This window comes from Hibiscus syriacus, unplaced genomic scaffold (assembly GCF_006381635.1).
Source record: "Hibiscus syriacus cultivar Baekdansim isolate YM2019G1 unplaced genomic scaffold, ASM638163v2 tig00010533_pilon, whole genome shotgun sequence".
Lineage (NCBI taxonomy): Eukaryota > Viridiplantae > Streptophyta > Magnoliopsida > Malvales > Malvaceae > Hibiscus > Hibiscus syriacus.
Window position 1 is genome coordinate 183,896 of NW_024062223.1, and position 18,163 is coordinate 202,058.

The window sequence follows — 18,163 nt, forward strand, 5'->3', positions numbered from 1 at the left end:
CATTTGAGTTAGAAGATACCTCAACTTCTTCATGAGTGGCCATGAGGCATAGGTTGACTACTTCATCTTCATCATTGGAATCATCTTCATCACTCCAAGATTCAACAAATGCCTTCTTCCCCTTTTTCTTTAAAAGAGGACATTCATACTTGACATGCCCCTTTCTTTGACAATTGAAGCACACCGGGGGACTCTTCTTCTTGGTTGATTCATGTTTCACTTCCTTGGAAATCATGAATCTCTTGAGTTCCTTCAAGAGCTTGACCATCTCTTCTTCTTGTTCATCGTCTTCTTCATCCACCTCATCACTTGATTCTTGATAGCTTTCATTGATGCCTACGTCCTCATTCTTCTTCTTGTTTTTCTTCTCTTCCCTTTCTTCATCTTCCTTCACCATCATCTCATGAGTGAGAAGGGAACCAATTAGCTCGTCGAGAGTGAGAGACTTTAGGTTTCTTGCTTCGATAATGGCTGTCTTCTTTGATTGCCACTCCTTCGGAAGAGAGTAAATCATCTTCCTCACAAGCTTCTCATTTGGGATTACTTCTCCATATCCCTTGAGACCGTTGACAATCACAGAAAATCTATCCGTCATAGCTTTGATGTCTTCATCGGGTTTCATCTTGAAGTTCTCGTAGCTATGGTTGAGAAGACTTTTCTTTAATTCCCTCACTTCGTCGGTTCCTTCATGAGTGACTTGGAGCTTATCCCAAATCTCTTTGGCACTGGAACAAGATGAGACTCTTCCATATTCATTTGGGCCTAAAGCACAAAATAGAATATGTATAGCCTTAGAATTAAGCTGAAAATTTTTCTGCTCTTCTCTACTCCAATCGTTGTACTTGCCGGGTGGAAATGAGTAACCGTCCATGATTGAGTACCAAGCTCCTAGATTGTATGATTGAATGAAGTACATCATCTTATTCTTCCAATGTGCATAATTTTCTCCATTGAAGAAAGGTGGCTTGTTGACCGGTTGTGAATCCATAATAGGATATTCTTCAAGATAATAAGTACCGGAGGAAAAAGTCATTTCTTTGTCGGTTGCGTCGGGAATTGGTAGAGCTTCTTCGAGGATCGTCTCAAGGTGGTTAAACCTTCTTAACGAGTTAGGCTCTGATGCCAATTGTTAGGATTTTCGGAAGCTCGAAATGACAACCGAAACGGTTTGCAAAGAGGGGTCGGAATGGTTTTGTGTTTAGGGAGTAAGGAGATTGAAAGATAGAAAATTGCACAGCGATTTAGAGTGGTTCGACTTTATCAACCAAAGTCTACATCCACTACCTTAGCTCCTCACCAAGGATTTTCCAACAAATTCACTAATTTGTTCTTTCTTTTGAGGACAAAGAGATAACCTTACAACTCCCTAGTTTTTCCGGGCTAAACTAGAACCTTTCCCTAGCTTTTACACGGGCTAAGCTAGAACCTTTCCCCTTTACAAAAGGATAATAAGTGTAAACAAGAAAACCTCTCTAAGGTAGGTGTTTACAAGATTGAGCTCACAAGAACAAAATATATACAAGAGAAAGATGAAATAAGAATGAAAAATTCTTCTCTTGTGTTTGATTGCTTGGATAGTTGTTCTCTTACTTCTTCAAGTGTCCTTAGCTTGTATTTATAGCTTGGAATGTGTTTGAAGTCATATCTAGCCGTTGGGGATGTTTTGGAGCCGTTTGGGAATGATTTTTCTACTCAAAAAGGTTGCCCAGAATGGGGGGAATCGGTACCCCTTCATAGGGAATCGATACCCCTTCATAATATTCAAATATTATGACCGTTGGGCTGATGAACAGTGAGGGAATCGGTACCCCCTTGGGGGGAATCGGTTCCCCTTTTACAAACTGGAATTTTTGAGCCTCGGGTTACTGTTCAAACAGTTATTTACTGTTCAAATAGTAATTTACTGTTCAAATAGTAAATTACTATTCGTAAAAACATTTTTGTGCTCAATTTTAAATTAAAAGAACTTTGAATTATTTTTGTAAATTTTGAATAAATTCAATTAAGTCCAAAAACATTTTGTAAATTCAATTCAAGTCCAAAAAACCATTTTGTAAATTCAATTCAAGTCCAAAAACCATTTTGCCTTAAATTGTTATATCGAAACATAGTTCAACATTAATGGTTAGGAATGTCACGTTGATGTATTTGGTTAACAATATAGATAAAGCAATTCCATGGTTAACGTCCATCAATATCCTTTAGTTGAAAATACATTTTGAAAGAAACAATGGACAAGTTCGAATGAAGACATCTTAACAATAATATAGTAGTACAATTAGCATAATTTTTTTAGCTAAGTTATAATTAAATTATAATCTTCGTCTATTCATCTATTTGTATGTGTGTGGGTGAATGCAAGGTGATAGAAAATTTCCACGCATTTCAAATCCTTGCATGCAATTTCCTAATCACCGAGTGGTTATAATTGAACAATTATTTTTGCTCCTATGTTAAGGACTAATGGATCTCAGTATGGATGTTAATTTCAACTGTGCAAGTACTAGGCAATATTTATTGATTGTTTAATCAGCTCGATTCCCATTCAGTTTTCTTTCCTAATTGTATAAGATGAGGAATCTACTGAACTTGTTTCTTGTATTGTTGCTTATTGTTCGTATAGAATTCATATAGTAGCATAGTTGTATATTAGTTTTATGTATGTCATGTAAACATGTATCTGATAAAAACTAAGAATCAAAGCAACACAGTAGGAAAACTAAGAAATGCATAGACATTCGAGTATTTCTCCATTACAACATCTGAGAAGAAATGGTTAATGGATATATATCTATTGTAGGAAGTTAGAACTATGACCTATACAATCAACCAAGATACAAAGTCTCAAACTATGACCTATACACACACACAAACATTTATTGTGGTAGAAAAAGATTCTACAACAGAGGTATAAAATAATGAAACAACCAATGTCACTAATCCTAAAATATCCCTAAAAGACTATCTAATATTTAATGTACTCCAAACGAAAAGAACTTATTTAAGCATAAGAAGCCATAGTAAATACTCCAAATCCACGACCTTAATCCTTTTCTTTGAGATATTCTTCACTTAAAAGTTATGTTTTTCTCCTTTAGAAGAGAAATTTCCCAAGTCACAACTTTAAAAAACATTGTTAAATAGCACTATTCTAATTATAGGCTATCAGATATAATAGGCAATTGTTTAAGAAAAATTCACTTATCAAGTTTAATGATTAAGAGGTTGGGAGCTTAAATTTCTCATTTTAAATATATAAGTTAAAGAATATTTACTTCTCAACATCTAGAAACCTTTCACTCAGTTGCCTAAAGTTGGAATCTCCTTACATTAGAAAAACCAATTTGAACTCCAATCATTGATACCGCCGAGGTGTCGCATTGTAAACACCTTGAGCTGTTAGGATCTAGCATCACTAGTCAAATATCAAAATATAAATCCATGAAGCACCAAAATCTCAGACAATCCACAACTTTGTTTATGGTAAATATTCAACGTCTGATATGAACTTCTTAAATGAATTTATAGTTCTTAGGTTTAGCTGTTTGTTCTCACCAACACATTGCAGGGCACGTAGAGTTTGATTGTTCCTTGATTGCAAATCATGTAATATATTAAGCTGATATCTGGGAAGAAAAAACTAAAATTAGAAGAAACAATAATAAAAAATTAGCTTACGCAATCAATATCACTTATTTGAGAGAAATCTAGAAAATTAAATAAACAAATTATATATGCAACGAAGATTGAAATCCTTGTGGACAAGAAGAGTTTCCTAAAGCAAAAGTGAAGCATTAAAGAACTATGCAATATGCTGAACACAATATGAAAATATTCAAAGATAATAGAGCCTCAAAGAATAAATTTCAGAAATAAATAGACAGATGAACAATAAATTACCATTGCATTGCAAGCAACCTCAAGTTCAGTTACTCACTGGTCACAATGATCAGCTCTCCTCCTCTTCCACCGTCAGCACCGGTGCCCGCAGTGTCGCTACAGCCACTTCAAAATAGTAGCTCCCATTGTTGCTTTTGAAGTTTGGTTTCAAATATTTTAGGGTTTTAAATAAAGAAAGGAAAGGTGGCTTGAACGAAGGAGAATGAATCTGAAAGAGTTGGATGGATAGAGATTTGGGGTTTTGATATGAGTTTGCAGGTAAAATTTAATTTAGGGGTGTTAGGGTTCGCCAGTGATCTGCAAAATGAAGAGGGAGATGAAAATTTACGGGTTTTGGGATTTTTTATCTAAGTTTACGGAGTTTTAAAAACAACGCCTCTATACTTCCGATATATTGTGGCGTTTAAAAAAACGCCTCTATAATGCAGATATATTGCGGCGTTTAGGTAAAAAATGCCACTATTGTTCAACTTTATTATGGCTTTTGTAGAAAAACGCCTCTATTATTCAACTATATTGCGGCGTTTACATAAAAAGCGCCTCTATAGATTACACCTATTGTGGCATTTGTACAAAAATGCCGCTAATGTATAAATATTTGTGGCGTTTGTTAAAAAAATGCCGCTAAAATATAAATATTTTATGGCGTTTGATAACTAAATGCCACTATAGATTACACATATGGCGGCGTTTTTATAAAAACGCAGGAAAAGTAAAAATATTTTGCGACGTTTCTTCATAAAACACCACTATACAGTAAACATTTTGCGGCGTTTATTGATATAAATGCCGCAAAAGTCAGGTATATAACGGCGTTTATTGATACAAATGCCGCTAATGACCTTTATTTAACTTGATATTTTAAATATTTTATTTAGGCTCTACATAAACTAAAGTTACTATCATGTAGTTTTATGTAATTACCAACAACCATACATTTAATTTTAGGATACAAAAGTTATGCATAAAAATACTTAACAACAAAATACATTAAAATTTAGAAACATTAAAGTAATGCATAAACAGTCTTCACCATATTGTTTACTAGAATTTATTCTTCATTGCTCCTTCGTGGGGAAAGGACATAAGAAAGTTGTTTTCCTTGTTTGACGATGCATCGTTAACTTTTTCCTCTGTGTAAACTCTATATGGAGAAACTTTTCATCCATTTCACCAAATAAATCCCCTAAATCCGGTTCACCAAGAACACTCCTTGCTCGCTGTAGTGCTTCACTTGAAACAGATAATGACCTTCCACTTATAGTATGAAATTTCATTGGAGGTGGCTTTGGAACTGAAGCAAACATTAAATAAATTTAAATAGAAGATAGAAACGTTTACTTGGAGTATCAATAGAGCCAACGTCGTCTTCATTGAGGATATATATTGCTTTTTCAATTGAAGATTCTTTCAACATCACTGAGTTACCAATTTCGGTTCTAAACATCGGGTATTTATCCACTCCTCTATCATCGTTCTCAATAAGCTTTGAACATCCTACATGCGTGCGATCTATGAAATTTTAGAGTACAAAATAAAAATATAGTGGCATACAATTTCAGCGATTAATCATTACCTTCACTTAGCAGATTGACCATGGAAGGGTATTTTGCAATATGAGGGCCTTTCGGGTCATCATCGAGTTTCGACGGCAAGTTCGGACTGATAGCCTCCCAATGATAATTTGATCCATCATCAGAGCAAAGACGCCACGTGGACATTCTGACTATATTTTTTGTTACTGAATAACTTATCCTGCTCTTCATATAGATATTCACGTTTTCAGAAGCTATTATTTTCCTATTTGAAAGCAATTATTTTTCTATTCGAAAGCAATTATTTTTTTATTCGAAAACAAAAGAACACTTCTCCCAAGCAGTAAACCAATAAAATAATATGTATATATATTTTTTTCCTATTCGAAAGCTATTATATTTCTTCATTACGTAGCTTTCTGGGTTTTCCCCATTTTCAGAATACCAACAAAAAATAAATGAAAAAGTTCAGTAGTGAGAGAATGGATCAAACCGTGCAATCGTGCGATAATTGTTCGCTAGTGAGAGGGTAAATTTGGTCGCCGGGACATACAGAAGACAACGTCGGCTGCAATTGTGTGAGGGTCGTTGTTGTACGAGAGAAATCCCTTTTAGGGAAGTAGCGCTGAAATGATTTTAGGGATTGGGTAGGAGAAAAATATAGAGTATATATTAACCCTTTTACGACGTTTTTTTAAATGCCACTATAGTTTATATTTTTGCGGCATTTTTATAAAAACGCCACTATAAACAACATATTGTGGCATTTATCATATAAACGCCGCTATATTAATACTCTATTGCGGCGTTTTTCACACAAACGCCACTATAAACAATACTATTGAGGCGTTTGTTTAGTAAATGCCACTAAATTACTCCTCTATAGCATCGTTTGTTGAAAAAACGCCACTATAAACAACCTATAGCGGCGTTTTTAAACAAACGCCGCTAAATTACCACTATGTTGAGGCGTTTGTTGAAAAAACGCCGCTATAAACTATCTTTTGCGGCATTTTTGCTATAAACGCCGCTAAATTACACTCTATTGCGGCGTTTGTTTAAAAGACGCCGCTAAAGTATCATTTTGTGGCGTTTGTATTATAAACGCTGCGATATACTTTAAATTTTGTGGCGTTTTCTCTTAAAACGCAGCTAAAAACGCAGGTACATAACACTTTTGATGTAGTGGAGTATATATTATTCATTTTCTTAGTCTTATGATTTTCAATTTAGTTCATGTGTATATATTAAAATTAAACCAGACCGGTTGATTAAATTATAGGGAAACAAACGTAAATGGTCTCTCAACTATATGATATTGTTTTATTAAGTTCTTTGACTATTAAAAAGTTACAAAATGGTCCTTCGACTATGGATTGTTGCTTTGTTGAGTCCTTGAACTATTAAAAGCTACAAAATTGTCACCGACTATTCATTATATTCTAGACTCATCATTTTTCATTAAAAAATTGGCGATTGTTTAAGCTGGACGTTAACATGATGATTGAAATATGATAGTCGTTTGAGATTTCAGGATCGAATTTTATCATATCATAGCCAACAAGTTAACATCAACTCATAATATCATCCATTTTTAACAAAACATGACGAGTTTGGAACATAATAAATAGTCGGGTAACCATTTTGTAACTTTTAATAGTCGAAGGACTCAACAAAGCAATACTTTATAGTCGAAGGACCATTTTGTAACTTTTAATAGTCGATAGACTTAATAAAAAATATCATATAGTCGGGGGACCATTTGTGTTCTTTACCCTAAGTTATAAATTATTAGTTTAGTCAATTAAACTATTATGACAATTAAATATTTAATTTTTATTTTATAAAATAGTTGATGGTAAATATGTACACATTGTATTTAATAAATACAAAAAAATAATAATACAATAAGTGCAAGACATACTATCAAGAAGTGATTTTAATGTCATATTCTTCTAAATATTTCGAATTTAGATAATATTATTTCTACATTATATGTGAAATTGAAGATATTCATATTGTGTGTCGATAAATATTAATAGTGATTTTAATATGATTGGAGAAGGATGAAAGGTTATGGCCTATGGATGTAGTTTGATATCAATAGTAAGTATAGGTACTAATATGAGAATTCTTTCCAAATTCAAGTACCAATTTGAAAGGAAAAAACTTTCAGTACTAATTTGAGAATAATTGACAAGTTCAGGTAACAATTTTCAAATACCAATGTAGCCAATTTAAAATGTAGCGAAACGCAGATCGATTCCATTCCATAGCCATTTTCTGCAGGTCATTCTTAATCACAGAATACCAATGGCCTCACGTGACAAGAAGCCTGTTAAGCCGTCGTGCCGGCGGGATTCGCACATAGTATCGGTACTGAAGGGGTATCGATACCATATAAGATAAGTATTGATACTGTGAACAGAGTACCGATACTATTCAGTAAGAATTGTTATTTAGGTGTTTCATTTCGCTCAAGTAAAGGTTAATTGGTTAGATGTTATTGAGCTAAAATATTCATATTGATCATGTTAATGTGTAGATTCGACCGAAAGCAAGTGTTGAACAAATAGACTTGTAAAGTTAGTAAGCTAAAGTGAAGGATGTCTGCTTAGGACTTAAGTGGGGCAAAGATGAGTGCATTTTATTTACGTTTTAAAGTATGGGATGAGAAAGACTTGCGATGAGTCAACCTCAGATGATTTGGAAAGAAATTATTTTCAAATTGTTCTATGTTATATATATATATATATATATATATATATATATATATATATATATATATATATATATATATATTACATTGTTTTATTAAATGATTCTTTGAATAAATTTTGGGTATGAATTACCCAATATATTTTATATGATAAGTGGTTTTAGTATATGTGAAATATTTTAATTATATGGTTTATATGAATAATTTCTCTAGAGAACCATAAATGATATTGAATTAAGCCAATGTATGAATATATGTTATAAGTGAATATATGATATGTGAAAGGAAATAATATGAGTATCTGTTATAGATGAATATGTCATACGTGAAAAGTGTTATACTTGAAAAATGATCTATGTGAATATGATATATGTCAATGTGTTCTACGTGAAAATGTCTATGTGAAAATGTATTAAATAACTGAAGTCTATGTGAATAAAAGACACTTGAATAATAAATGTGAAATCATTATATGGTTAAAGCCCAAAGTATATTTTATGAGAATTAGCAGTATAGTTGACATGTCAAGAGTCGAGGGTTCTACGCGGTCCTTCAGGACAAATTTTACGTGGTCTTTCAGGACATTTCTATATGGTACTTTGGTGCATATTCTACGCGGCACTTCGGTGCAATTCTATATGGCAGTTTCGACTGCAACCCAATGCACAACCTTAATGTACTCACATACCTTGAGTTCTCAGCGATATACGTTGGACTAAATAATTAATAAATGAATATAAATTTAACAAACAAGTATGGAATGAGAAGTGTACAAGTTTATATGTATTTATATGAAAGATAAATTGATTATAAATTAAACAGTGAATAAAAGCCTATTCCATTTATATGAAATATAAATTGCTTTTCATAGAAAATATTTTTCTTTGAAAAGTTTAAATAAATGTTTTATGATTTTATTTTATTCATAGTGTCTCACTAAGTCATAGACTTAACGTGTGATTATTTTCACACGTAGGTTCAAAGAGCTTCGAGGAGCAAGATGGGTAGGCAAGAGCATGACAATATGCTTGTGAAGACTTTCGGATCAGCTAAAAGTTGAATTGTATGTGTCTTGGTTATTAGAAATGTTGTTGGCATGTACTCATAATATTTTAAATTATAGATGCTTTGATACGTTTTGTAAATATGTTTTTATTTTCCAATAAAAGTTAAAATTTTAGTCATTATTTCGATAAGTCAAATAGTTTAAAAGTCAATGTGACATCTCATACGCGTATCCTGGTCGGGTACGAGTTGGGGTATTACATAAATATTAAGTGTTTTAGTGAGCTAAATTTGTAAACACCCTACCTTTGAGAGGTTTTATTGTTTACTTCTTTTTACCTTTTGTAAAAGGGGATTTGTTCTATCTTAGCCAATTGAAAAAATAGAGAGTGTAAAGGTTATCTCTTGATCCTTGAAAAAGAAATAATAAATTAGTGAATTTGTTAGAAAATCCTAAGTGCGGAGCTTAGGTAGTGGAAGTAGAGTTGGTTGATAAGTCGAACCACTATAAATCATTGTGCCAAATTTATCTATCTTACTCTCCTTACTCCCTAAACAAATTATTGTCAATTCACTCTCTTACAACTTTTTCGGTTGTCAATTCGAGCTTCTGCAAATCCTAACAAATATAATATAAAATTTTAGGGTAAATTATGCATTTAGTACCTAAAATATAAGTTTAGTCTGTTTTAGTATATAAACTTTTAATTTTTTTCAAAATCATACGTAACGTTTAGTTTTTTTTCAAAATCATACGTAACATTTAGTTTGTTTCATTTTAGTACGCTGTTGTTAAAAATTTAACATGTTTAGTGCCTAAACTATCAGTTTTGGTTCATTTTAATACCTAAACTTTCAATTTTTTTTCAAAACTTAACTTCAAATTTTGAACGACAGTACTAAAATAAAACAAAAATTAAACTTTAAGTATGATTTTGAAAAAGTAAAAGTTCAAATACCAAAACAAACCAAAATTTAAAAAAATTATATTAAGATATTTTGATAAACCATTTTATCGAGCAAAATCACCATTGAGCACTATCAGCATGAAAGCTCTCCACTATTAAATGTAGCAAAAAAAAATTTGATATTTAAAATAAAACGGTTGAAAATAACAATTAACATGAAAGCGGACACACACTATTAACATGAAAAAAGCAGTATTAATATGAGAGGGGAATTCTTGAATTTTATAGTCTCTTTAAATTCTCTAGTGTTACTTGATTTTATCTGCTCCAAATATTTTAAGTTTAATTTACGAAACATTTCGGTTTCAAATAACTTGGTTTTCTCTACTTTATCTATAGGTTTTGGTCTGTTTTAGTATATAAATTTTTAATTTTTTCAAAATCATACATAATGTTTAGTGTTTGTTTCATTTTAGTATCATGTTGTTAAAAACTTAATACGTTTAATACCTAAACTATTAGTTTTAGTACATATACTTTAAATTTTTTTTCCAAAACTTAACGTAAAATTTTGAACGGGATGCTATAATGAAACAAAAAATAAACTTTAGGTAATAAACAAATCAAAAATGATAGTTTAAGTATTAAATGCGTAATTTAGCCTATTTTTTATAAGTTGTAAACATAGCCACGTCGGATGCTGGTTTAACGTATCTATTAGGAGCACTTGTATTTGGGAAAACAAATAACAAATCATCTAAAAACAACAAAGTCTATAAATAGAAACACTGATGACCAAGAAAATTAAGGGCAGCCTCAAAAAATCAGTATAAAATTCCCCATCTGCTGCTCGTTGTTCAACACCGAACAAGCTCAAAACATTCCATTTTCAAAGTTCAAAACACTTAAAAAATGCAGTCCAAGGTGGGAGCAATGATGATGATTCTCTTGGCCTTGGCAATGGTGGCCGAATGCAGCAAATTTAACGAAGGCAGCTGGGGCACCTGTCATTCAGGTGGCAACGGCAGCACGAGTTCATGCAGCGAGGTACACCGTGAGCTTGAAGACGTTTCAATGGATTATGAGATGAATGTTCGGGAGCTAGCGACCAGAAGGAAGGCTATATCGTATGAAGCACTCAAGCAAAACGCACTTCCATGCAACCAAGGGGGACGCTCTTACTACGCCTGCGGGGGCGGAGGACCTGTTAACCCTTACACCCGTGGTTGTCTTATGGCCACCGGTTGCAGAAGGAGCGTTGATTGAACATGACACTTCTCATCATCCAGAATCAATATATATATCTATAATAAGCATATTCTTTTTCAGTCCAAGAATCATTGGACTTGCAAATTATTGTTAATGAAATATCAAGCATATTCTTTTATTTCTCACATCCAATTCCACCAGTCAATTCGTCGAATCCATATATACCATGAAACTTTACCACATTTTATATAGTCATATCTTACTATGAGTGAAATAAGTTCCCTAATGTGACTTTTACTTTCTTCTGAGAGACCGATTACTACATTAATTAGCTTGCTTTTAGGACAAACACAAATTTTTTCTATGATGTTTTTTGTTTGTTTGTTAGAAGTACCTGCATCCTTCAAGGGTGAATGATCTCCCATGCAGCAGAACTCACCCTGTTCGTTCGATTCTCCCATTGCCGGTTTCGTTTTTCTCGGGGAGATGAATCGGAGCTTTTGTTGGTCATTTCGGAGTTGCAGTTGACTCGTCTCCTTCCTCGGATCAAAAACACGGTCAACTTAAGTATCAAATTACAGTTACGGTCGTGTTTTTTTATCAAGTCACGTTTATCATGATTATGGACATAACAAACACTATTGCAGTGATTACAAGTAATACAAGTAATTTACTTGAGTTGTTGGGGACCAAACTGAGCAATCAGCATTCCATGGAGGCTATAAACAATCAAAGCGAAAACTGTAATTTTTTTCTTATAGAAGCATATATGTGAGAATATGCAGTTTCTAGGGATTTTTGAAATTCGACCTTGTCAATCTTTCCCCAGATGGTAATCAATCGTTCATGCATGCATGTTGTTTTTAATCTACTTCGCTTTCAAGTGATTACTTAGATAATGTATTATTTGATTTAGAAGCGGAAAAAGAAAACGCTTCCATTTTAGGACTTTCTTTTGGCAGGAGTAAGATGTTCCTGTACTTTTTGAAGAAAAAAATTAATGTAGTTATTGTATTATTTTTTTAATGTCTTTGGTCAACGTTTTTTATCGTTGACCATTACAGTACTGGCGTGTCAGTTCACGGTACTGACATGACAGTCAATTTGTTGTGTTAGAGTTACTAATTTAGCTCATTTGACATGTCATCTGTCACGTTATTCTATCACACTGGATTGTCATGTCAGTGCCATTATCTGTCACAACAATATCATAAACTATCACATCAATACTATAACGGTCAACAATGAAAAAATATTTGTTAAAGAGTCCCATTGATTCATTTTAAAAGTTCTAGGATCACATTGAAAGAGAGTTTTTTTCCAAAAGTACAAGAATCTCTAATGCGATTTTGATATGAAGTGTATTTTGCTGGTGTGGACTGTTGGCCACGTCATTTTCTTTATATTTTTAAAGTAATCTAATTTTTTTGCTGATGTGGACTGTTGGCCATGTTATTTTATTTATTTTCTTTTTCTTGTTATAAAATAATGAAATTTTTAAAAATTCTATTCATATGTTATGTTGGTGTTAAATTTTTTATTTAATATACTCTACTAATCTATACTCTTTCAAGTAATTACAGTAGAAACTCTTTAAATTAATACTCGGTAAATTAATAAACTCTCTAAAATAATAAATTTGTCCGGTCCCGACTTGGGTCAATGTAAAAAATTGAAAAACTCGATAAAATAATAAGATAATAATTTTTCGTGAGATCCCTTTATAATTTTCGGTCCCAAGAAAATCATAAATTAATAATTCAAGTCTGTTTTCCTTTAAAGTTCAAGTCTATTTGGAGCTCATCTCTATTTATATTACACAGTAGTTACTAATTTACGTTGAGTACCAAGGTTCGCTGCAACGTAATTCTAAGAGGCATAGACTAATTTGCCTTTTTGTTTGGTATGTACAGTATAATTATTTAAAAACTCTTTAAATTAATAATTATTAATTTATCGATAAATTAATAACTCTCTAAATTAATAAATTTATCCAGTCCTGACATTATTAATTTATAGAGTTTTAACTGTATATACATTATAAAAATTCAATTCAACAGTTAGAAAAAAATGACATAAAATAATATACAATAGCACGACATATATAATATAAGCACTAATCCCTCACCAAAACTAAGAAACATCCCATCCAAAATCTAAATATCACCAACATATCTCCTTGATTAATACAAATTTATAAGTTACGGTCAATGGAACTCTCTCGGCCCTCTCTTAATGACAGGGTGTCACGGTCACCGGCGGGGTTCATCTTTTCGAAACCTCCACGGTACAGGTACTTAGTTATGTTTCTCTTTTCGGAGGCATTCACGTTATGGTAGTTTCGTCATCCGGTCGTACTCCTCGCGAATTCGTATTGTCGGGTAACATTGTTCTTTTGTCTGTAATAACTTTTGATGGGTTGCGTTTCAAAGGCTTTCTGGATCCCCATTCAGTCACTGGTTATCACCCATATCTTGAACGACAAGATTCTGATTCTTTTAGTTTGCCATCTTCCCTTATTGCTCCAGTTTCACTTTGTTTGGTTTTCCGATAAGGTGGTTTCCATCCGTTATGCTGCTGCATGCCTCAAGCATATGAAACTTACATTTGATTGCCACGTGGATAATGACCCGTCAGGATTCTTAGTAACCACCCCTACACCCCCTTCTATGAACAGTTTTATGGCGGCTATTTTCAGTTACTGCACGCTCTCTCCTCCTTTCGACTTCCTCTCCAGTCCTAATCATTCTTGCAATTTCTATGCCTGTTGGTGCATATTTACTATAATGGCTGATGAGATGGAAAGCCTTTTCGCTTATCTGCATTTCACCGAGGAAGAAACTGGCGATCTTCTACCCCCTGATCAACCCATCACGGGTATCTCTAATATTCCAGACGGTTGGTTGGTTGGTCGTATTCTTACACCTAATGCGATGGAGGTTGATTCCGTCATTAGAGTATTTCGGACTATTTAGGGGTTTTCTAAGGTGGTGGATATCTCTGCTCTGGACTCTCACACCTTCCTTTTTCAGATGGTTTATGCACGCGAAAGGGTACATATGTGTCGCACCTTTTTGTAAAGGGTGTTAGATCGAGAAATATATCTGAAAGGTTGACTGATAGATAAATATATAACGAAAATTTGATTTTTGGGGGAAAATCACCCATGTTTCCTTGACTTGATGGGTCCTTCAAAGTTAACTGTTTCTTGTTGTAGTGGCGATTTTAGGTTAAATCCACTGAAGGTGTTCGTTGGGAATGGTTGTATGTTATGATGATTTGTCCTTGTATGCTATTGTTTGTTTTGGCGTGATGTAGTGCCTTTCGAAGAGCTCAGGTGTGCACGAACAATTGGTTTTTGATGATAATCAGGATTGTTTGCAGTGAAGTTGTCAGAGGCAATAATGAGCAAGATTTGTGTGAGGATCTTTGGCACCTGTGCTTTGAGGTTTTGCAATGAAATGCTCGGGAGCTTGCGACCAAAAGAAAGGCCATTTCGTATGAAGCACTTAAGCAAAACGCACTCCCATGCAACCAATCTGGACGCTGAGCGGAGGACCTGTTAACCCTTACACCCGCGGTTGTCTTATCGCCACCGGTTGCAGAAGGATCGTTGCTTGAACACGACACTTCTCATCATCCAGAATCAATATATTTATCTATAATAAGCATATTCTTTTTCAATCCAAGAATCATTGGACTTACAAATTATTGTTAATGAAATATCTAGCATATTCTTTTATTTCTCACACCCAATTCCACCGGTCTATACGTTGAATCCATAGATACCATGAACCTTTACCACATTTTATATAATCATATCTTACTACGAGTGAAATAAGTTCCCTAATGTGACTTTTACTTTCTCTTGAGACACAGATTACTACATTAATTAGCTTCCTTTTAGGACAAACATAGATTTTTTCTATCATGTTTTTTTGTTTGAAGAAGAACCATGGTTCAAGGGTGAACTGAATGATCTCCCATCCCATGCACTAGAAGGGTGAACCGGTTTCGTTTTTGTCGGGGAGGCGAGTCGGAGCTTTTGTTGGTAGTTTTGGAGTTGCAGTTGACTCGTCTCCTTCCTCGAATCAAAAACACAGTCAACTTATATACGTGTTCTTATAGCCCGGGACTCAAATTACAGTTAAGGTCGCATTTTCGATCATCCTTTATCATGATTGCGGACATAACGGACTATTACGATGATTGCAAGTATTGCGATCACACAATAACAGTCGTGGAAGACACTGCTAGCTACTATATAAGGGCTCTGATAGCTATTAAAAGCCTGCTTACAGCAACTCCTAAGTTCTCAAAACTTTTCAATTTTCATTCAACTTTACTACAAATCTCTACTAATTTCTGGGAAAAATTGAAGGGATTTTCTTGAACCTTTTTGTAATTTTCTACTACTTTGATTAAGAAACTTCAATCTTTCTTATGCTTTGATTCTAAATGGGAAGACTGTATTTGTTGTAAAAGTCTAGTAGTTGATCTTTTGTCAAATTATGCTTTTGATCCCTATACTATAAACATATTAGGGATTTAATCTATAGGCTCAAAATCGACATAATTTGATCCTCTTATTTTTTATATTTCTGATTCAAATTATATTACATTCAGATTAATCATGCTAAACATGGATCATTTAAGTTAACAGTGAGGTGTTTTAAGAAAAAAACGTAAATATATATTTTGGTACTCGACTTATTTGTTCAAATTGGTACTCGAACATCACATTTTGATCCAAAATTTTCGTATGATAAATTATTTATTCGAACTCATTTGAATCATAAATCCAAGTTTAGGTACCAATTTGAACCTAAAAGCCAAGTTTAGGTATCTAATTAGACCCAAAAAAGTTTTAAGTATCAAACTGCACTATGAAGCCAAGTTCAGGTACCAAAATATTATTTACCCAAAAATACATATCAACATCTTAGAGGGACTACAACATAATTTGACCTTGACTATACATCAAATTCTTGCTTGTTTGAAATCTCACGTCATTATCCCTGACTAAATCAAACAATGTTTCAAAGTCACCATCATCACCAATGTATCAAAGCCAAACAAGTTACCCAGAAAGCTTACACTATCTGAAAATCCAAAGAAATTCAAACACGAGAGAAACTTTCAAACTCAAAACGTAGACAACGGGTGTTGTCCTTTCTATCCAATCATCTGGGAATCTTCATGTTTTGTTCTCAGCTTCTTCCTCTGGTTAAACCGTCCATTTGAAGCCACCATGTTTGGTTCCTTAAAAGCATGGTCCGAGTCAAGTAGTTTTTCGCAAAATATCTCTCTAAGTCTAACTACTTCAAAAAAGAAAAGATTATTGGCAATGGAAGGCAAGGCTTCGAAGTGTGAATCTTGTCTGAGATCGTCCACTGGGTCTGGGTTTTCTTCATCTTCTTCTTCGTCGTCGAAGCAAGCAAGTAGTTTCTGCAATACGATAAAGAGTGGGGTTTCAAAAACTGCAGAGAACGACAAGCTGAAGCAAGCAGAAGAGTCTCTGAGGACTGTAATGTACTTGAGTTGCTGGGGACCTAACTGAGCAATCAGCATTCCATGGAGGCTCTAAACAAGATTTTATCAAAGCCAAAATTGTAATTTTTTTCTTGTAGGAGCATATATGTGAGATATGCAGTTTCTAGGGATTTTTAAAACTCGACCTTGTCAATCTTTCCCCATACGGCAATCAATCGTTCATGCATGCATTTTTTTTTAATCTACTTCGCATCATTTTCTTTTATTTTTCTAAAATGATGGAATTTTTGAAATTTTATCCGTATAGGTTGGTGTTAAAAATATCAATTTTTTTTATAGAAGTTTGATGGTTTTATTAAAAATAAAAAATATTTTAAATTATAACGAAGATTTATAAGTATAACATGATATTTTTCTATAACCATTACACAAGACCAAAAAAGGAAAATGTTAAAAAAACATAATCAAAATGTTCAAACAAAATAAAGATACAAACAAATCTAATTGAATCGACAAACTCAACCATGAGAAAAAAGATAAACGAAAATAACAGCCAAATGACCAAAAGACAAAAATAAACGTGTCACAAAGACATAATTATTTTTATTAGAAAAACTAAAAAAACAAAGAAAAATGACAACTGACGGTTAGACAACCAGCATTAAAACTGGTGTCCTCGTTGGTTAAATAAAATTAGAAAAAGAAAGAAGAGAGATAGAGATAAAGCGGCTAGGGTTTTTGTAAGAATTTGAAATAGATTTATGGATTGCTCTTAAAGAACTTAAAACACGTGAAAATATATGGAATAAGAAGAAAAGTAGGATTTATTACATAATACTAAAATTATCGGTTTTTAATATATAATTTTATGTACCATTGTTATTTAATTGAATAATCTTTAAATTTAATGATAGATTTCACTCCAACCTTTTAAATTAATTAAAGAATTAATTGCGTTATAGATTTTCAACTATGACTTTTATTTTAAATTGATCCTTAATCTTTTAAATAATTCAATTTTATCCGCAAACTTCAACTCACATTTTAAATTGATCCTCAAACTTCTGAGCATTTTAGATTAATTCCCAAAGTACGATCATCATTCTAAATTGATCCCAAACTTTTGAAAATTCCAATAAATGTCTCCCTAAATCTTTCAAAAGTTTGAGGATAAAATTAGAACATTTAAAATTTTGGGTACTAATATCGGATGAGGAACATAGTTTGGGAATGATTTTGGAATGATCAAAAGTTTTTGGACGTTTAGAATGAGAGTCATAATTGAGAAAAGAAATTAGAATATTTATAAGTTTAGAGACTAATTTAATATGAGGGTCATAGTTTGAGAACATATAATACAATTAACTATTGATTAAAATAAATTCAATCTTGGC